We start from the raw sequence: 22,968 nt of genomic DNA on the forward strand, positions 1-22,968 counted from the left end.
AGTGAGATGCTTTTGCTTTGTGTGCGGACTCTATAAACGCCTTCAGAGTGCGATCGCTGGCGTTGCAGCGATGGACTCTGAATTACCCCCTATGTAATAACCTATCCAGGGCTGTAACAGGGAGATGTGCAGCCCCTCCCTCTGAACATGTGATGTCATGACATCATGACAAAAGGCGGGGCTGCAGAACCTGGAACTAGGACAATGGACAGCTCTTCTAGGGAGGTAATCAATTTGCCCCGATGCCGGAATCACGGCAGCCGTCAATGATGAGAGCCGGAATACCAGCTCACAGGGGCTATTCTATGACACCCATAGAGTGGGAATAGATCCTGTGGCGAGCGCATCGAGCCCCCAAGAGGACTCGTAACTTTCGCCCCACTGCCGGCATTCTGGTGGCCAAGGTGCCGCTGTTGGGATACTGACAGCCGGCATCCCCTTTGCCGAGAATACATATGTATTCCCTCATCTAGGCTGCAGGGTCCTATTCAGGCATTCTGCAAACCAAATGCCAGTGCCACCACCATTCTCCCATTCCTAGTTACGACCCTGGCCCAATCCACAAATATTGCTGCTAATTCTTCATTCTCCTTCAATTGTAAGATCACTTTTATCATTTTCACTCTTGTGGTCTTTGCAGGGGCATCTTCAGAGTGGAGGAGGCCCGAGTGCAGTCTCCTTCTGGGCCCCCTCCTTACTAGCCAGCAGCGTTCTTGACTCTGGTAACTAGGGTCACTAGGGGACCCTAGCACTGTTGCAGAGTCTAGAGCACATGCGCAGGTCTCTGGGAAAATGGAGTGGCAGCCATTTTCTCAGTGATTTTCCTGCGAAATACAGGAAAAATAGCCGCTGCGCCATTTTTTCAGTGATCTTTGCAGCACTGCTGCTGCGATGCAGGACTACGAAGGGTAAGTATTGAAAAAAAATGGGTACAGGGTATGCGGTGTGGGCCCCCCTGCACCCTGGGGCCCATGTGCACCGCACACACAGCACCCATTATAAATATGCCAGTGGGTCTTTGGGAATATGGGTTGTGCTGCTCAAGTTCAGAACATGGGACCCCTGGGCTATTAGTTTCACTATCTATGGGAACATCTAATGGGAATAGTAACCTGTGGTAAGCGGAGTAGAGCGAGCCACCATGCCTAATGCGTGACGAGCAAAGCGAGCCCGCGACGGTACACTGTTTAGTGTTCTGAACAAGTTTGATGATCTTCTGAAGTAGTTTAGTTATGCTAACCCAGGGGGTCCCATGTTCTGAACTTGTAACGGGTTATGCACTTTTGTCGTTAAATTGAAGGCACACAGTAATTAGTATAGTAAACGTAATAATTATTGTGGTGATTGTAGTGGTTGAATATCATCTTTATACGTAGAACTCTCTATTTGATTGGAAAGTGCTGGTTTCTACTACTACTACTACTACTACTACTACTACTACTACTACTACTACTACTACTACTATAAATGCAGGGCCATCTTAACAGCAGTGTAGGCCCCTGGGCACAGCAATGCACTGGGGCCCCTACCCATTCTCCAGCGGTAGGGGTTGGGGTGCTCCCAGTGACAGCTTTGATGTCCCGTGGGTGGTAGAGGGTGTTCTATCTTCTGCTCAGCATGTAGGACCTGGAGCAGTAATTTCTGCTAATTACTCCTTTACTGCACAGATGGTGGGAGATGGGGCGGGAGGGGGTACACTAAACTGTAGAAGGGGGCATTGGGCTTAATGAAGGGGCCCTGGTACATGACTCTCAGGGTGGTAGGGGGTGTTTAATACGTAGAGGAGGGGTAGATAGTGGAGTGGGCCTAAAAGTCATAATTTTCTGGTGGGAGGTCAGCTTGCTTGACTGCAGATATCTCAAGTTCCTGGAAATAGATTTCTTAGCTTTGAATGGATTAAAAAACTAGAGTCCCACTTTTCAGGAGGTGCTGGGGACTTGGGGATCAGAGTTCAGGAACCAGAGCAATACACCAATGAAAATATAAAACTGCATATTAAACGTGTGGAGCTGGAGCAGGAACCTACTGCTGGAAGGCTGATATCTCTGGTTGCGGGCATAGTAGAGACAAGCTACCAGTGTCCAGCAAAAGGGGAGAGTCCCAGCTTTTGGCGTATACCCTCAGAAAAACTTTAAGTCAGACAGAACCTGAGATATTGGTCTGGGAATAGCAGTTAACTGGCTTGAATGGGGATCACTACTTTGAAGTCAGATTTCTCCGGCTCCCCAGGGGCGATTTTCAAAAATCTGCTACCCCTGGAAAGAGGGGATCCTCAGCTATGAGCTTAGGGCCCTTATACTCCGGGGGCCCTTGGGCAAGTGCCCATTGAGCCCATATGAAAAGACGGCCCTGTATAAATGTTCCCTTACTGTGCACCCCATTTTGGATTTAAAAGTGGCGAGCAGCAACATTTAATTTTTTTTAATCTTTATACAGAGAATATTTATCAAACAAACAAACATACAAACAAACAAATCCGAGAAAATATTAGCAAGTGTGTAGCATTAGATGTATAGTCCCTGAAGTACGAGCTTGCGCTTGGTGCATGTAGCACTCTGCATGTTGGTTTAGGGCAGATTTCCAGTAGAAATATGCAGTACAGGTACAACGGTTCAGGAAATGTTTACTAAACGCCACTTATCTGTAAGACATAGGGATATTCAATTAAACCCCGCAGCTAATTGCCACACTAGAGCAATTCAATTAGCGTGGTTTACCCTGCATGTGACCCTCCATGAGCTGTGGGGTAAAGTCAGCAAGAAAACGGACAAATCGGTGGTGCATGCTGGGTGGAAAACCCATTGATTCCGCAGTATACTGTGTGCGGAATCAGTGAGTTTCCGCACCTGGAACCACGATTTTAGGTGTGAGAAAAAAAGTTATTTAATTGAATAACCTTTCCCTGTGCAGGGATTTTAGATGGCAATTTCCCATGGGGAATATTCCCCAGTGTTAAAGTTCCTCATTGAAATCTAAAACTGTGTCAGTAACTAAAAATCAACATCAAAAGCGGTTTTATGTAAACATTAACATTACACAGACTTCAGATAGTACTGTTTTTTTCTACAGAGGTTTAATTTAGTGATTTCTCTGTATTGTAATCAATAGAAGTGACAATTTGATTTATACTGTGATTAATTCATACTTTGATGTCTCTCCCACTTATTGACATCCTGTCGTTGTTAAAATGTGGATCGGTTAATAGCACTGACCTCCATTCTCCTGTAAACTAGTTTGCAAGAAAAATGGGGCATTTAATATTCCATGGGAAAGATATTGAAATACACACATCATCATTAGTGATAATCTCAGACATTTACTCCAATATAAAAAACACCCCGTGTAGACTGACATAGAGTATTTTCATGTTTCAGTGTATCTTATATTGTGTATTTTGCTATATGTATGGCTCCAGCTGATAATAGGAAAATAGATCTTGTTTAATCAGTTCTACAGTAAGGCCCTTCCAGGCTTGGACTGGCCCACAGGGGTATAGGGGAATCCACCGGTGGGCCCCACTGCCTGGGGGCCCTACTCCTGCTCTAAAGATCAAGTTCCAGAGTGCACTTAAATGATAGATTATACATATGTTACCTTATACTGGACTATGGTGTATTTTCTACAGTGCATTGTTGTTATTAATCTGTTATTAATCTGGTAAATGATCATGCATGCAGCAGATGAATTTACTGTATATATTTATGAGGGGGCCCAGATGTTGCACTCTCTAATGGTTAGCCAAACCAATGAGGTGTCAGGCCACACCCCCTCTGCAAACTGGCCACACCCCTAACATGAGCTCCTACCATTGCATTCCCCCGGTGGGCCCTAAATGCCCCAGTCCGACACTGGGCCCTTCTCTAGGAAACACATGACTGCACATTTTCATTGACACGGGTTCCACTTCCAACATGACATCCAGGCAATGGGGACACTGTGTGATATCTAGGATAGAGAGGTCACACAGAGGTACATAATGTAGACATGTTATATTGATGTATCCTCACATATTATTGCTGTTTACATGTAAGCAGCAGCTACATCTCTCACCTGAGACACTCACGTTCTGCATCTATTAGTCTTCTTCCCATGGCTGCTGAAAACCCCTAGAATGAAGAGAGAGAGAGAGAGAGAGAGAGAGAGAGAGAGAGAGAGAGAGAGGAGACGTGAGTTTGTGTGCCCAGGTACTTTTAGGGGGGAGAGAACAGTACCTGGGCACCCAGGTCTATTTTCATAGTGTATAGGAAACAGTTCTAGCTCATAGTCATAGACACAACAAAGGGCAAAATGATAATTGAATATTTCCTAATAATGCAGTACACACCTTGGTATGCATTACCTGCAAGTTGGTATATCCCCAGCTGACAAAAAGCTATACATGTGCAAGGTGAATCTTTTCCTGTTTTGCTGTAGTGTGTACAGCATAAAGGGGTTATATTCATCATCACTTAAATTCTACAAAAGTAGGTGAATATAAAAAAATGTTCACCTACTTTTGTAAATATTATGTTTTGGGGCCATTCATCTTGAGGGTAATGCAGGAGATATCTGTGCTTACCTTTTCCTCCTGAGCTGGGGACCACATTAAATACAATATATTCGGAGCTTGAATGCAGGAACATTCACCGTCTACAGATGGCGAGTGCTCCATCACCCCTGCTGCTTACCTATGGGAAGCAGGTCCGGCTTGCGATCAGGGATCCTCCTGGCTTCCTCCGTCACTTCTTTCGCAGGACGCTTGGGGCTTGTGCGTTTGCATGAACTCTGATTCATGCAGGCGCACTAGTGCTAGCACTGACATATTTTTTTTACTGCTACGAACGTTTTTGCATCAGCTGTCTCCGCACCAGAGCAATGATGAATTGCTCCGGCACTCCTGGCAAGTCAGAATGCTAATTATCGGGTGCTGTCCGGCGCCCAATAATTAACCTGACTAATATGCTCCTAAATGTCTAACAAGTTCCAAAAGTGTTACACATAAAAATGCTGTTAACATATAGGGGTATTTTCAATTAAGGTCGAAACTGCCGTCTTGTCAAAAAGACGGCAGTTTTCGACTTTTTCTGGTCGGAAGGGGTTCTGACCTATTCAGTCCCCAGCTTTTTTATTCGACAAGTCAGGGAATTCGACTTGTTGCATAGTACGTGAATCGGCGGTATAGCTGCCGATTCACGTACTTCTGAGGGCAATGGGGCCAAATTCGACAAGTTTTGGCCCCGTTTCCGACCATCTCAGTCTGACTTAAAAAAAAGTCGGACTGAGATGAGGGACCTGAGAGGAGTGGAGGGAGAGCCGCGGGCAGACGGGGACAGCAGTGCTACAGCACAGCGCTGCGGGAGGATGTGGCATAGCCGCCGCTCACGGCAGTGTCCACCCGGCTCCAGCAAGTGAGGTCCCACTTGCTGGAGTCGGGTGGACGCTGCCGGGAGGTCTGGCGGCTGTGCCATATCCTCCTGCAGTGCTGCTGTCCCTCGTCTGCCCGCGGCTGTCCCCCGTCTTCCCGCTGGTCTCCCCCCTTTCCGGTCCCTCATCTCAATTCGACTTTTTTAAAGTCGAATTGAGATGGGCATGGAATAGCCCTTGTCGGATCCATTCAGACAAATGCATGTCGGAATGACCCGACCTCAATTGAATATACCCCTAAATATCTTTAAAAAAAAAAAAAAAGACACTGAAGATATCATAGTAAAACTATAAAGTTAAAGTTTGCAAAATGGAAATACTAAGCATAGTTAGGAAACCTACTGTATATAGCTCCTAAAACTGGTCTTTTTGAATTCTAGCAGGTAAAGTCAAGTATGACTGTGTTACTTTATACTGAGTCCACTGCCATAACCGTCTTTTTAGTACTGTATACTGCTATCAGACCAGGGAATGCAACATAGTGTAACTGCTACTGTAATACTGTATACAACCTACTGATCAGAGAATACAATGTAATACAGCAAGGAAGCTCCTCAGTGGTACTGTATACAACCATCTGACCGGGGGAAAATCACACAGTGTAACAAGCTATCTATGTCATACTGAGCACAACCACCTGCATTAAGCCCTAATTACATCATTGCAGGCCCTCCATCATTACATCACTGCAGCCCCCCCCCCCCCCCATCATTACATCACTGCAGGCCCCCCCCCCCCCCCCCCATCATTACATCACTGCAGGCCCTCCAACATTACATTGCCACAGGCCCTCCATCATCACATTGCCATGGGTCCCCCATCATTATGTTGCTGCAGGATCTCCATCCTTACATCGCTGCAAGCCCTCCATCATTACATCGCCACGGGCCCCCCATCATTACATCGCTGCAGCCCCTCCAGCATTAATAGTAATAGTTACATTAGGTATGATGTCAATAAACTGGAGCTGCTTCCATTGTGCAGCTCTATATGTTGTAGAGTACAGACAGTCATAGTAGTGTACACTAGTTACGTTAGGCACCTAATAGACTTTGCTATTATCTCAAGATTTATTACATATTTTACATCCTTCCAGGTGCCCAGATTTGGAGGTAATTTGTGAAAACAGCTAAACTTTACAGACTTTTTATATTACCTTTTTTTTGTCTTATTTTTACTAATAAATCATAGTTTAGTGCAAGTAACTTAGGTGTTAATGCGCTTGTAGACCTGGAGTACTACCTGGTCTTTATATACTGTACACACTGTTGGATTTGCAGCCTGACCATTTATTGGAGGAAGTCTAATGTTAAGGTGTGGTATGATATTTCCTCATTCATAATTTCAACATGAGAATTTTACTATGCTTATCATGTCGACATTCATCATGTAAACATGGATGAAATGTTGACTTCATAGAATGTTGACATATGGGGGTCAATGTATTAAGCAGAGATAAGAGTGGAGAAGTGAGCCAGTGGAGAAGTTGCTCATGGCAACCAATCAGCTGCTCTGTATCATTTTATAGTATGCAAATTCTAAATGTTACTTCAATGCTTACTGGCTACCATAGACAACTTCTCCACTGGCTCACGTCTCCACACTTATCTCTGCTTCATACATTTATCCCATTGTCCCTTGTGGCCTAGCGGTGACTTACTACTCCCGCCAATTCCAGCATTGTTTACCAGGTCCCATCCTGCAGAATAACCCTACCACTGCCAGCCCGCAGCCTATTCTTAACCCTCCCATCCTGCAGCCTAACTCTAACCTTCCCATCCCGCAGCCTAACCCTAACCCTCCCATACTGCAGCCTAACCCTAACACCCCCATCCTGCAGCCTAACACCCCCATCACACAGCCTAACCCTAACACCCCCATCATGCAACCTAACTCTAACACCCCCATCATGCAGCCTAACACCCCCATCATGCAGCCTAACACCCACATCACACAGCCTAACCCTAACCCTCCCATACTGCAGCCTAACCCTAACACCCCCATCATGCAGCCTAACACCCACATCACGCAGCCTAACCCTAACACCCCCCATCATGCAGCCTAACTCTAACACCCCCATCATGCCGCCTAACACCCACATCACGCAGCCTAACCCTAACACCCCCCATCATGCAGCCTAACCCTAACACCCCCCATCATGCAGCCTAACCCTAGCACCCCCCATCATGCAGCCTAAACTTAACCTAGTCATCCCAAAACCTAACCCTAACCCTCCCATCTCGCAGCCTAGCCCTAACACCACCCATCATGCAAACTAACCCTGATACCCCCATCCCACAGCCTAACACTAACCCTCCCATCCTGCAGCCTAACAGTCCCATCCCGCATCCTAGCCCTAACCCTCCCATCCTGCAGCCTATCCCTAACCCTCCCATCCTGCAGCCTAACCCTAATCCTGCCATCCTGCAGCCTAACCCTAACCCTCCCATCCTACAGCCTAACCCTAACCCTGCCATCCTGCAGCCTAACCCTAACCCTGCCATCCTGCAGCCTAACCCTAACCCTGCCATCCTGCAGCCTAACCCTAACCCTCCCATCCTGCAGCCTAACCCTAACCTTACCATCTTGCAGCCTAACCCTAACCCTCCCATCCTGCAGCCTAACCCTAACCCTGCCATCCTGCAGCCTAACCCTAACCCTCCCATCCTACAGCCTAACCCTAACCCTCCCATCCTGCAGCCTAACCCTAACACTGCCATCCTGCAGCCTAACCCTAACCCTCCCATCCTGCAGCCTAACCCTAACCCTGCCATCCTGCAGCCTAACCCTAACCCTCCCATCCTACAGCCTAACCCTAACCCTCCCATCCTGCAGCCTAACCCTAACCCTGCCATCCTGCAGCCTAACCCTAGCCCTCCCATCCTACAGCCCAACCCTAACCCTGCCATCCTGCAGCCTAACTCTAACCCTGCCATCCTGCAGCCTAACCCTAACCCTCCCATCCTGCAGCCTAACCATCCTACAGCCTAACCCTAACCCTGCCATCCTGCAGCCTAACCCTAACCCTGCCATCCTGCAGCCTAACCCTAACCCTCCCATCCTACAGCCTAACCCTAACCCTCCCATCCTGCAGCCTAACCCTAACCTTACCATCTTGCAGCCTAACCCTAACCCTCCCATCCTACAGCCTAACCCTAACCCTGCCATCCTGCAGCCTAACCCTAACCCTCCCATCCTACAGCCTAACCCTAACCCTCCCATCCTGCAGCCTAACCCTAACCCTCCCATCCTACAGCCTAACCCTAACCCTCCCATCCTGCAGCCTAACCCTAACCCTCCCATCCTACAGCCTAACCCTAACCCTCCCATCCTGCAGCCTAACCCTAACCCTCCCATCCTACAGCCTAACCCTAACCCTCCCATCCTGCAGCCTAACCCTGCCATCCTGCAGCCTGACCCTAACCCTCCCATCCTACAGCCTAACCCTAACCCTCCCATCCTGCAGCCTAACCCTAACCCTGCCATCCTGCAGCCTAACCCTAACCCTCCCATCCTACAGCCTAACCCTAATCCTGCCATCCTGCAGCCTAACCCTAACCCTGCCATCCTGCAGCCTAACCCTAACCCTCCCATCCTACAGCCTAACCCTAACCCTCCCATCCTGCAGCCTAACCCTAACCTTACCATCTTGCAGCCTAACCCTAACCCTCCCATCCTGCAGCCTAACCCTAACCCTGCCATCCTGCAGCCTAACCCTGCCACCCTGCAGCCTAACCCTAACCCTTTCATCCTACAGCCTAACCCTAACCCTCCCATCCTGCAGCCTAACCCTAACCCTGCCATCCTGCAGCCTAACCCTAACCCTCCCATCCTACAGCCTAACCCTAACCCTCCCATCCTGCAGCCTAACCCTAACCCTCCCATCCTACAGCCTAACCCTAACCCTCCCATCCTGCAGCCTAACCCTAACCCTCCCATCCTACAGCCTAACCCTAACCCTCCCATCCTGCAGCCTAACCCTAACCTTACCATCTTGCAGCGTAACCCTAACCCTCCCATCCTGCAGCCTAACCCTAACCCTGCCATCCTGCAGCCTAACCCTAACCCTCCCATCCTGCAGCCTAACCCTAACCCTGCCATCATGCAGCCTAACCCTAACCCTCCCATCCTACAGCCTAACCCTAACCCTCCCATCCTGCAGCCTAACCCTAACCCTGCCATCCTGCAGCCTAACCCTAGCCCTCCCATCCTACAGCCCAACCCTAACCCTGCCATCCTGCAGCCTAACTCTAACCCTGCCATCCTGCAGCCTAACCCTAACCCTCCCATCCTGCAGCCTAACCATCCTACAGCCTAACCCTAACCCTGCCATCCTGCAGCCTAACCCTAACCCTGCCATCCTGCAGCCTAACCCTAACCCTCCCATCCTACAGCCTAACCCTAACCCTCCCATCCTGCAGCCTAACCCTAACCTTACCATCTTGCAGCCTAACCCTAACCCTCCCATCCTACAGCCTAACCCTAACCCTGCCATCCTGCAGCCTAACCCTCCCATCCTACAGCCTAACCCTAACCCTCCCATCCTACAGCCTAACCCTAACCCTGCTATCCTGCAGCCTAACCCTAACCCTCCCATCCTGCAGCCTAACTCTAACCTTACCATCTTGCAGCCTAACCCTAACCCTCCCATCCTACAGCCTAACCCTAACCCTCCCATCCTGCAGCCTAACCCTAACCCTGCCATCCTGCAGCCTAACCCTAACCCTCCCATCCTACAGCCTAACCCTAACCCTCCCATCCTGCAGCCTAACCCTAACCCTGCAATCCTGCAGCCTAACCCTAGCCCTCCCATCCTACAGCCCAACCCTAACCCTGCCATCCTGCAGCCTAACTCTAACCCTGCCATCCTGCAGCCTAACCCTAACCCTCCCATCCTGCAGCCTAACCCTAACCCTCCCATCCTACAGCCTAACCCTAACCCTGCCATCCTGCAGCCTAACCCTAACCCTGCCATCCTGCAGCCTAACCCTAACCCTCCCATCCTACAGCCTAACCCTAACCCTCCCATCCTGCAGCCTAACCCTAACCTTACCATCTTGCAGCCTAACCCTAACCCTCCCATCCTACAGCCTAACCCTAACCCTGCCATCCTGCAGCCTAACCCTAACCCTCCCATCCTACAGCCTAACCCTAACCCTCCCATCCTACAGCCTAACCCTAACCCTGCCATCCTGCAGCCTAACCCTAACCCTCCCATCCTGCAGCCTAACTCTAACCTTACCATCTTGCAGCCTAACCCTAACCCTCCCATCCTACAGCCTAACCCTAACCCTCCCATCCTACAGCCTAACCCTAACCCTGCCATCCTGCAGCCTAACCCTAACCCTGCCATCCTGCAGCCTAACCCTAACCCTCCCATCCTGCAGCCTAAGTCTAACCTTACCATCTTGCAGCCTAACCCTAACCCTCCCATCCTACAGCCTAACCCTAACCCTCCCATCCTACAGCCTAACCCTAACCCTGCCATCCTGCAGCCTAACCCTAACCCTGCCATCCTGCAGCCTAACACTAATACGACATTTTGACAATGTTGAGATATTGCCTACAACGTCAACAACATAACTGTCAGCATTGCAGTATCGACATTACGCATGTTGAGCTAATGACTGCATCCCCTAAGGTTAGTCTGTTTACACTAATGGAACGTCTTTCGATTAAATGGATAATTTCACCCAAACTCTTGACTATTGTGATGAACAATGTATTATATGTTGTTTTCTATTGTGACATTTATTTATTTCGTAAACTGAAACGTTAACAAAAGAAAGAGTTAATGACAGAAATCCTAGATGACATTTGCACATTATTAAGTTGCTAATTTAATTGTCTGCCTAAACTCCAGCAGATGAGCCCAGTGTCTCCCCAGTCTCCTTTGCTATTTTTGGACTGATGTCAGCTAACTAATATAATGTTGATAGTGTCAGCATCATCTCCCCTCAAGCCTGTTATTCCCATTATATAGTAGTTACAGGATGTGGTGTTGGCGGAGGGTGCTGTTTGTACTAATAAGTATATTTTAGTAACACACAATGTCTTGCCTGAATATTAGTACATACTGAAGGTGTCAAGTGGACCTGGCTGCACTTATGGACCTTTTTTTTTTAAATCAAAAACAGTACGTTTATTACTATTTATCAACAGTCACCAACAGCGGCACTCAGCGAACGTCACCGCTGGCATTAGCCAATGCTAGGTAACTCCTCTTGGAACTCCTATTTGTTTTTTAACTCGAATCAGGAAGTTGGGTTTCCGGATGCAGAATACATGTGTGAACCGGCAGTGATATAAGTTCAGCTCTATCGTTATACAGTATATTGATGGTCCCTTCACTGCAATAGGTCAGTTCCACTTGCTGCCCAAAAAATAAAGTGTTAATTAGGGCCCTCATTCCGAGTTGTTCGCTCGGTATTTTTCATCGCATCGCAATGAAAATCCGCTTAGTACGCATGCGCAATGTTCGCACTGCGACTGCGCCAAGTAACTTTGCTATGTAGAAAGTAATTTTACTCACGGCTTTTTCATCGCTCCGGCGATCGTAATGTGATTGACAGGAAATGGGTGTTACTGGGCGGAAACACGGCGTTTCAGGGGCGTGTGGCTGAAAACGCTACCGTTTCCGGAAAAAACGCAGGAGTGGCCGGAGAAACGGTGGGAGTGCCTGGGCGAACGCTGGGTGTGTTTGTGACGTCAAACAGGAACGACAAGCACTGAACTGATCGCACAGGCAGAGTAAGTCTGAAGCTACTCTGAAACTGCTAAGTAGTTAGTAATCGCAATATTGCGAATACATCGGTCACAATTTTAAGAAGCTAAGATTCACTCCCAGTAGGCGGCGGCTTAGCGTGTGTAACTCTGCTAAATTCGCCTTGCGACCGATCAACTCGGAATGAGGGCCTAGATACATTTTAAAAATACATTTTAAAATCTTCAGATCTAGAACACGTCCTGAGCTGCTTTTGTGTCTGGCCACTACTGCCTGCTAATACTAATACATCTGTTCCGTATATCCTTATGGTTGAATGCCCATTTCACATTAGGCTCCACCCCCTCAAAAGGTGACTCGCATGGAGCTACTTGCAATTACAGATGCATACGCACTTACGCAGACCCTGTTTGAAGTTGTGTGCAACGAATTGCAAGATGCATCCGATTTTGCACTAGCATCCAAATCAGAATCAGCCACCCTTTTTTCCAGTGATGAAGCGTTTCCCATGATGGCGATAACAGAACAAGTATTGCAGTGTATATGTATCGCTACAGTGCTTCTCCATGCTGTTACCAGTGGTAGCCAACTTATGTGTAGGGCAAATGATATGAACAGCCAGAAGTTAGTAGGCACATAAATAAAATTAATTTTAGAGTTAGGGCCAAATACAGCTACAGGGGACAGATCTCTATATACGGACGCAAATAGCAAGTTTCAGCATACAGCACATGCGTACAGTATCTCTGTCCTATTCTGAGTCAGACGGAATGTGGCTGGATTTGTCGTTTCGTGGAATGGGCATTTTGGGGCATGAACTGGGGAACGGCGAATTAATTGCACAGGGCTGTTTTTTCTTGCAGGAGAGTCATGGGAATGTCACAGGCGTGCAGCTATTCTGCGTCGTGTGCATGGGGAAGGAAAGGCTGTGTCAGATAGATCTCATGCACTTAGCGTGCTGATACTAATGGTGATCCCTGTGGCTGTGGACGGAGCAATTTCCTGCATTAGCCTTACGGAATCTGGCACTAGTATAAGGTACCAAATCAGACTTCCGTGGCATCGTAAAACATCAGCCACTTTGCATCTGAATCAGACCCACAGTGTGCAGTGAAAAAATAATATATACTGTAACGTTAACATTTGATTTTTAGTTGAACTAGAAAGTTCCCCCTCTCTTAGCTCTATATCTGACCACACATTTTACATTTGGACCACCTGCAACACAATGGGGGAAATGGAATGATCTCCGATTTGGCAAAATTGGGCGATTTTTGTTTTATGATTTTTTTATGCAGAATGTTAAGTGATTTCTAAAGGTAGAACCAGCTTGGTTTTCCTTTAAAAATGCCCCCTTTAACTCCTGGTCAAATCAATGGAAATTGCCAATTTTGGCAAATCAGAGGTTATTACGTTATCCCCAACATGTTGTGCAACATTGCACCATATAACTGGACATACTCGCACTCCTAGCACTGAGACAGGCCCGCAAATGAGACCCCCATAGCATGTATTACTTGTTGTCTTTTCAGTATATTTCATTGTCTATAGCCCATATATACAGTACTCTATGTGTTGGCAGTTACGTCTACTTGGGGGTGTAGCGAGGGTGGCTCCAGTGGAGCGCGAGCTCCGGGCGCCGAAAAAGTTAGAGGGCGCGCTGCCGCCCACCCCCACACTCTTCCTGCGGGCCACTCTACTGGCAGCCGCAGAACAGGAGAACCAGGGTGCACACACTGACTCGGATACTAGGTAGGGAACAGGGCAGGCCAGAGGCGACAGCAGGAGACACTGACAGCTGGCACATGCCGGAGCTCTGCCTGCCCTCTTTATACTGTATGTCTCACTGTCTGCTTGTAGCTGTGCAGCAGGGTTGCTTCTGTCCTGCCCAGGCTGCTGTGGTATCTCTCTGCCCCGGCTGCTGCAGCACTTCTCTCTACATTGATGTTGCAGCACCTCTCTCTGCTCCAGCACCTCTCTCTGCCCCTCAGGCTGCTGCAGCACCTCTCTCTGCCTCTCAGGAAATTCTGGGACATAATTTTCATTGAAGCATAGTGGGATTATCAGGTCTGGGATATCAGTTCTAGGGTTAAGGCATTGGGGACTATGAAATAGTGTGTGTGTGTGTGTGTGTGTGGGGGGGGGGGGGCAAGTTTGATGCAGTATTTTCATTGAGAGTTTAGGGGGGGTTTGGGTCTGTGGGGGGTCACATTTGGGGCGTTATTTTAATTGAGGCATTGGGAGATTATCAGATTGCCATGAGCTCCACAAGGTCTATGTCAAAGTCAGAAAAATATCACGCTGCACATTGCCATATATGCACCTCATGCGTGTGCCTGCTGCACGTGCATGAGCCCTCCCGTGCGTGCATATACTCGCAGGCGCGTGCACTCGCAGGCGCACGGTATGTGCATTTACGGTAGAGTTTGTGTGCGTCTAGCGGGCGACTCAATCGTTACATATTTTAACCATATAATGTATTTTGTAGATTATGGTCCCTTTGATAGAATCTGAAAGTTTAGTTAATGTAGCATGTTCAGAGACAAAGAGATCCCTCTTTGTTTGATACGAAGGGTCAGACAGGGGTTATACAGTGGTGTTTAGTATCCATCGGAAGGGTATATAATTAGCAATATTCCGGTGTTGGTTAGAAACGGATTAATCGCTCGTGCGTATAGTTATGACTATAAGAAGTTTATGGACATTTACTATATTTGCACTTTATTACCCATGCGGCGGGAAACCTGAGTTCCCCTCCCACCTGAGCAGTTTGAAATAGTCACAGCCCACCTGTATGAACCAACCTATGACCTTTTGTTATAATGCTGAGACGGATTCCTGTGTCCAATGAACAATAAGAATGTAGGGACCATTGTACTGTACTGTGTGTAAGTGTATATAAAGACAAGCCGACCTGGGTCAGCTCCATTCTACTCTTCTCAACGGTTCTCATCACTGATAATCGGCAGCTGGATATCCAGGAAGGCGCATGCGATTGTTTCCCCTTGTGCGCAAGTTCTCTGCAACCATTTTACCTCCTATTAATGTTGTAAGCCATTCTCTCTCTCTTTCCCCTTAAATGTAATTGTGCCATTATTGTATTTCAACGTGTAGTAATTCTGTTAGGTGTTTATGTTAGTTTGGTAGTGTATAAACTGTACTGTATATTCTTTTGCAATTGAACGTTCATTCTCTCTCTTAAAGGTGTTAGAACCTTAGACCGGTATTTGAGTGTTTATTATATTTCTAAGGGTTCTCTGAGCGTCTCAGTCGCTCATACAGCTTTTAAACTAACAAGGTTACATTGCGTTGCATCTACATATCACTGCATAAAGGTTTACAGTATAAGTACATTACTTATGGTATAGTTATTAAGGTTTAATTCTGTGAGCGTCAGCGCCGCTTGTGATCTCCTCGTGGTCTCGAGCGTCCGCTACGCTGGTAGCGTATCATTACGGTAATCGGCAGCCTATGGTGTGCTTGATACCAACAGCGTATTCTCGCGAGCGTTTGTGTCGCTCGAGCGGCTTGCTCCCGATACAGCATCCGCTACGCTAAGGGCGTACCCTTACGGTACCTCGTGCGCCAATTGCGTACTGTGTCTCTTAACCTTTTATAGTGTTTAATATAGGGTAAATCTGTAGGCTTTATCACCACCCTTGTCACCAATTTAGGAATTTTAAATATTGTTTCTTTTCAAATGTAACATGCCACCACATGTTGGCTAGGCCCCCAATTCAGTATTCAGTATAGGGGAGGGGGGCACCAAAACATGCCCTTGCTCCGGGCACCATGGCACCTAGCTACACCTCTGCGTCTACTCAGGGCATGCTGACACAGGGATCCTCACTAAGGGCCTGATTCTGAGTTGGACACTGCAATGTCCGTGTGTGTCTTTTGCTGGTATTGCTTCTGAGGCTTTACGCAAATACTGCTGCAAGCCCTTCCCTGGTGTATAGCTGTGTGTCTGCATGTGCAAGGACATAGATGCCCACTTTCAGTATCTTTAGTTGCAGTCATTGAAGCTTGCAGCAGCCCCAGCAAGGTGCAGATTCTCAGTCAGAGTATGGCCTCCTTTGTGAGACAGGGACGTGCGGTGAGGTAAATGGCTCAGGAGGCACTGGCTAGCCCCAGAGCCAGATTTACATGCAATATATGACCCAAAGCGTACATCTGAGCATTATACACAGGTGCAGCAGTATAAACTCCTGGAAAGTTTTGATCAGAGATGTGCGGAAAAGATAGACAGGTGAGGCACTGCCTCACCTGCCATAGACTTTTTACTCCAGAGTTTTGCTTATAAAAATGATTAGAATAATGCAAAGAAGATATTTCAATCAAATTATTTAGATCTTTCATCTACTTTATACAGCCAAAACTCTGGCACAAACGTTAGTATGACAGGAAAGGCTCTGCCTCACCTGCCTCACCCCACCGCACGTCACTGATGTGAGATAGCCGTGACTCTCCCATAACATAGACAATCACCGCGCCTCTGCACAGCCACCTCTCTGTCACCGGTGAGGAACACCCAACAGATTTTCAATACATTTCTTAGGCCATGCATCTCAAACTGCACAGGTACTCATGCGCAGTGTGACTTAGGCACATGCGCAGTAGAAAACCTTCGCTCAATATGTATGTACAGTAGCATCCACATTACATTTAACTCAGAAACCATACCATATAATAGCATACTTGGCGGCTTTTAAATTGTCCTCTCTGGGAGAAGCCTGGAGAGGAGCAACAGCCGCCAAGTTCGGGGGCCAGGTTCTTGCATCATTAGGCCCCATCCCCATAGTTTGCAAAATGCCACGATTTGCAGGTTAGTGTAAAGGGGGTCAGGCTGAATTACGCGATTTAACCCCAACCCCATCCATACACGCTGGCTAATCACGGCATTATCTCCCTATCCTGCCCACTTCACTAGGAAGGTGAGCATCCCACAGGAGGTCCACCCACTCTTCTGGGAGTACGGGAGAATACCCAAAAAATTGTGTGTCTCCCACAGCTTCTGGGAGAGTAGGTATCATAGTTGTACTGAAAGGGGTATAAATATATGTATAGCACTATCTTCCTGCTGAAGTCCTAAGAAGAAATGCATTGGGGCAACGTTTCTGCTTAACATAGAATATTCAGGACAGGGACATGAGTCAGCATGCGGGTCTCATCCTGGTGGATTTCTGGTAACTTTTAGGCCATTCACCTTATATTACAGGCCTGGCCAACCTGTGGCTCTCCAGCTGTTGTAAAACTACAAGTCCCATCATGCTTTGCCACAGTTTTGCTATTAGGGAATGCTAAAACTGTGGCAGGGCATGCTAGGATGTGTAGTTTCACAACATCTGGAGAGCCACAGGTTGGCCAGGCCTGTTTGATTACATCCGGCGACTCAAAATTTTCTGGAAAATGCTGTCTTCTAAGAATTAATATGAACCAAATTCTCACAAATGTGGTTTCGCAATGTGAAATAGTTGTAAAACATAAGGATGAAATGTAGAGAAGAATTAAACACTGCGTTTTATTTAGTGATGTGCACCGGAAATTTTTCGGGTTTTGTGTTTTGGTTTTGGATTCGGTTCCGCAGCCGTGTTTTGGATTCGGACGCGTTTTGTCAAAAGCTACCTGAAATTTTTTTGTCGAATTCGGGTGTGTTTTGGATTTGGGTGGTTTTTTTTTACAAAAACCCCTCAAAAACAGCTTAAATCATAGAATTTGGGGGTCATTTTGATCCCATAGTATTATTAACCTCAATAACCATAATTTCCACTCATTTCCAGTCTATTCTGAACACCTCACACCTCACAATATTATTTTTAGTCCTAAAATTTGCACCAAGGTCGCTGGATGGCTAAGCTAAGCGACCCAAGTGGCCGACACAAACACCTGGCCCATCTAGAAGTGGCACTGCAGTGTCAGACAGGATGGCAGATTTAAAAAATAGTCCCCAAACAGCACATGATGCAAAGAAAAAAAAGAGGTGCGCCAAGGTCGCTGGATGGCTAAGCTAAGCGACCCAAGTGGCCGACACAAACACCTGGCCCATCTAGGAGTGGCACTGCAGTGTCAGACAGGATGGCACTTAAAAAAATAGTCCCCAAACAGCACATGATGCAAAGAAAAAAAGAGGTGCAATGAGGTAGCTGTGTGACTAAGCTAAGCGACCCAAGTGGCCGGCACAAACACCTGGCCCATCTAGGAGTGGCACTGCAGTGTTAGACAGGATGGCAGATTTAAAAAATAGTCCCCAAACAGCACATGATGCAAAGAAATAAAGAGGTGCAATGAGGTAGCTGTGTGACTAAGCTAAGCGACCCAAGTGGCCGAAACAAACACCTGGCCCATCTAGGAGTGTCACTGCAGTGTCAGACAGGATGGCAGATTTAAAAAATAGTCCTCAAACAGCACATGATGCAAAGAAAAAAAGAGGCGCAATGAGGTAGCTGTGTGACTAAGCTAAGCGACCCAAGTGGCCGACACAAACACCTGGCCCATCTAGGAGTGACACTGCAGTGTCAGACAGAATGGCAGATTTAAAAATTAGTCCCCAAACAGCACATGATGCAAAGAAAAAAAGAGGTGCAATGAGGTAGCTGTGTGGCTAAGCTAAGCGACCCAAGTGGCCGACACAAACACCTGGCCCATCTAGGAGTGGCACTGCAGTGTCAGACAGGATGGCACTTAAAAAAATAGTCCCCAAACAGCACATGATGCAAAGAAAAAAAGAGGTGCAATGAGGTAGCTGTGTGACTAAGCTAAGCGACCCAAGTGGCCGACACAAACACCTGGCCCATCTAGGAGTGGCACTGCAGTGTCAGACAGGATGGCAGATTTAAAAAATAGTCCCCAAACAGCACATGATGCAAAGAAAAAAAGAGGTGCACCAAGGTCGCTGGATGGCTAAGCTAAGCGACCCAAGTGGCTGACACAAACACCTGGCCCATCTAGGAGTGGCACTGCAGTTTTCTAGCGAGAGGATGAGTGCTTCCATCCTCATGTTAATCTGAACCACTAGCCATGAACATAGGCCAGGGCCTCAGCCGTTCCTTGCCACTCCGTGTCGTAAATGGCATATTGGCAAGTTTACGCTTCTCATCAGACGCTCTTAATTTAGATTTTTGGGTCATTTTACTGAACTTTTGTAGTATACTTGACGATACAGAGGTAGAGCAGTGGACTACTGTACCATACTGCTATATATATATACTGGTGGTCACAGCAACATTCTGCACTGTCCCCTCCTACTATATACTGCGCATAACTAAAATGCAGCACAGGTATGGATGCATAGTATACTTGATGACACAGAGGTAGGTAGAGCAGTGGACTACTGTACCGTACTGCCACATATATACTGGTGGTCACAGCAACATTCTGCACTGTCCCCTCCTACTATATACTGCGCACAACTAAAATGCAGCACAGGTATGGATGCATAGTATACTTGACGACACAGACGTAGGTAGAGCAGTGGACTACTGTACCGTAGTGCAATATATATACTGGTGGTCAGCAAAATTCTGCACTGACCTCCTGCTATATATACTGCGCACAACTAAAATGCAGCACAGGTATGGATGGATAGTATACTTGATGACACAGAGGTAGGTAGAGCAGTGGACTACTGTACCGTACTGCTATATATATACTGGTGGTCACAGCAACATTCTGCACTGTCCCCTCCTACTATATACTGCGCACAACTAAAATGCAGCACAGGTTTGGATGCATCGTATACTTGATGACACAGAGGTAGGTAGAGCAGTGGACTACTGTACCGTACTGCTATATAATACTGGTGGTCAGCAAAATTCTGCACTGTCGTCCTACTATATACTACAATGCAGCACAGATATGGAGCGTTTTTCAGGCAGAGAACGTAGATATTTTCAGCACACTGAGCACAGATATTTGCAAGCACACTGAGCACAGATATTTGCAGCACACTGAGCAGATATTTGCAACACACTGAACACAGAAACTGAGAGAACGCTGCATGTCCTCTCGCTATCATCTCCAATGCACGAGTGAAAATGGCGACGACGCGCGGCTCCTTATATAGAATACGAATCTCGCGAGAATCCGACAGCGGGATGATGACGTTCGGGCGCGCTCGGGTTAAACGAGCAAGGCGGGAGGATCCGAGGCTGCCTCAGAACCGTGTAAAATGGGTGAAGTTCGGGGGAGGGGAGTGGGGGGGGGGTTCGGATCCCGAAGAACCGAACCTGCTCATCACTAGTTTTATTGAATATGGCCCTGTATGCAGCATGTAATCCACAGGTAAAATCTGTACATTTAATGCACCCTGTTTTTATACAGTATTCTATATCAGCAGCGACTGAGCATCAGTCTCCATAGCCTGTGTAACAGTGCTGGGCGCCAGGTGCTCTTGCTTTATTCCTTTCCTTTCTATATATAGAGACAACATTTATAAAGCTTGATGCTCAGGGAGAGGTGTCAGGGAATTATAGTGACACCACCGTAATTTGGTTGAAGGAAATGAAGCACGGTTCTGATCAGTCAACCATTGCAGGTGGGTCTGAGGTGGAAATGGCTATTTCATAGCTAATGAATTTACTTGATTATCATTTCTAAACTGCAGATGAGAATAGAGATGAGCGGGTTCGGTTCCTCGGAATCCGAACCCGCCCGAACTTCAGCTTTTTTTACACGGATCCGAGCGACTCGGATCTTCCCGCCTTGCTCGGTTAACCCGAGCGCGCCCGAACGTCATCATGACGCTGTCGGATTCTCGCGAGGCTCGGATTCTATCGCGAGACTCGGATTCTATATAAGGAGCCGCGCGTCGCCGCCATTTTACACGTGCATTGAGATTGATAGTGAGAGGACGTGGCTGGCGTCCTCTCCGTTTAGAGAAGAAATAGATAGGAGAGTGAGAGTGAGACAGTGACACTTCATTTACTGGAGCTTAGGAGGAGTACTCAGACAGAGAGTGCAGAATTTTGCTGATAGTATTAGTTAGTTATACTAGTGACTGACCAGTGACCACCAGTGCAGTTTTATATTATTTAATATAATCCGTTCTCTGCCTGAAAAAACGATACACAGTGACTCAGTCACATACCATATCTGTGCTCAGCCCAGTGTGCTGCTGCATCATCTATGTATAATATCTGACTGTGCTCACACAGCTTAATTGTGGGGGAGACTGGGGAGCAGTTAGGTTATAGCAGGAGCCAGGAGTACATATTAAAATTAAACAGTGCACACTTTTTTTCTGCAGGAGTGCCACTGCCAGTGTGACTGACCAGTAACCTGACCACCAGTATATAGTATACTATATTGTATTGTGAATGTCAGCCTGTAAAAGTTAAACACACGTCGTGTGACTTGTGTGGTGTTTTTTTATTCTATAAAATAAAAAACTCATTCTGCTGACAGACAGTGTCCAGCAGGTCCGTCATTATATAATATATACCTGTCCGGCTGCAGTAGTGATATATATATATTTTTTATATCATTATTTATCATCCAGTCGCAGCAGACACAGTACGGTAGTTCACGGCTGTAGCTACCTCTGTGTCGGCACTCGGCAGTCCATCCATAATTGTATACCACCTACCCGTGGTTTTTTTTTTCTTTCTTCTTTATACATACTACATCTCATTATCATCCAATCTATATTAGCAGCAGACACAGTACAGTACGGTAGTCCACGGCTGTAGCTACCTCTGTGTCGGCACTCGGCAGTCCGTCCATAATTGTATACCACCTACCCGTGGTTTTTTTTTTTTTCTTCTTTATACATACTACATCTCATTATCAACCAGTCTATATTAGCAGCAGACACAGTACGGTAGTCCACGGCTGTAGCTACCTCTGTGTCGGCACTCGGCAGTCCATCCATAATTGTATACCACCTACCCGTGGTTTTTTTTTCTTTCTTCTTTATACATACTACATCTCATTATCATCCAGTCTATATTAGCAGCAGACACAGTACAGTACGGTAGTCCACGGCTGTAGCTACCTCTGTGTCGGCACTCGGCAGTCCATCCATAATTGTATACCACCTACCCGTGGTTTTTTTTTCTTTCTTCTTTATACATACATACTACATCTCTTTATCAACCAGTCTATATTAGCAGCAGACACAGTACGGTAGTCCACGGCTGTAGCTACCTCTGTGTCGGCACTCGGCAGTCCATCCATAATTGTATACCACCTACCCGTGGTTTTTTTTTCTTTCTTCTTTATACATACATACTACATCTCTTTATCAACCAGTCTATATTAGCAGCAGACACAGTACGGTAGTCCACGGCTGTAGCTACCTCTGTGTCGGCACTCGGCAGTCCGTCCATAATTGTATACCACCTACCCGTGGTTTTTTTTTCTTTCTTCTTTATACATACATACTACATCTCTTTATCAACCAGTCTATATTAGCAGCAGACACAGTACGGTAGTCCAGGGCTGTAGCTACCTCTGTGTCGGCACTCGGCAGTCCATCCATAATTGTATACCACCTACCCGTGTTTTTTTTTTTCTTTCTTCTTTATACATACTACATCTCATTATCATCCAGTCTATATTAGCAGCAGACACAGTACAGTACGGTAGTCCACGGCTGTAGCTACCTCTGTGTCGGCACTCGGCTGTCCATCCATAATTGTATACCACCTACCCGTGGTTTTTTTTTCTTTCTTCTTTATACATACATACTACATCTCTTTATCAACCAGTCTATATTAGCAGCAGACACAGTACGGTAGTCCACGGCTGTAGCTACCTCTGTGTCGGCACTCGGCAGTCCGTCCATAATTGTATACCACCTACCCGTGGTTTTTTTTTCTTTCTTCTTTATACATACATACTAC

The 22,968-nt window shown here is 46.9% G+C and overlaps 1 protein-coding gene and 1 long non-coding RNA gene across 4 annotated transcripts in view; one reads left to right on the forward strand and one right to left on the reverse strand.

The window, feature by feature from the left end:
• Positions 1-4,108, reverse strand: part of LOC135055170 (uncharacterized) — an 83,177-nt gene extending 79,069 nt beyond the window's left edge. The window contains exons 1-3 of one of the 3 annotated variants that reach the window (XR_010243662.1): positions 4,051-4,108; positions 3,807-3,945; positions 2,482-2,641 (exon numbers count right to left, since the gene is read on the reverse strand). This is a non-coding gene — a long non-coding RNA (uncharacterized LOC135055170). The other 2 variants (XR_010243663.1, XR_010243664.1) reach the window with 2 other exon arrangements.
• KCNB1 (potassium voltage-gated channel subfamily B member 1) overlaps positions 1-22,968 on the forward strand; it is a 135,861-nt gene that overhangs the window by 88,773 nt on the left and 24,120 nt on the right. The gene's annotated exons all lie outside the window — the stretch shown is intronic.

Source organism: Pseudophryne corroboree, chromosome 3 (assembly GCF_028390025.1).
Source record: "Pseudophryne corroboree isolate aPseCor3 chromosome 3, aPseCor3.hap2, whole genome shotgun sequence".
In the NCBI taxonomy this organism is placed as follows: Eukaryota; Metazoa; Chordata; class Amphibia; order Anura; family Myobatrachidae; genus Pseudophryne; species Pseudophryne corroboree.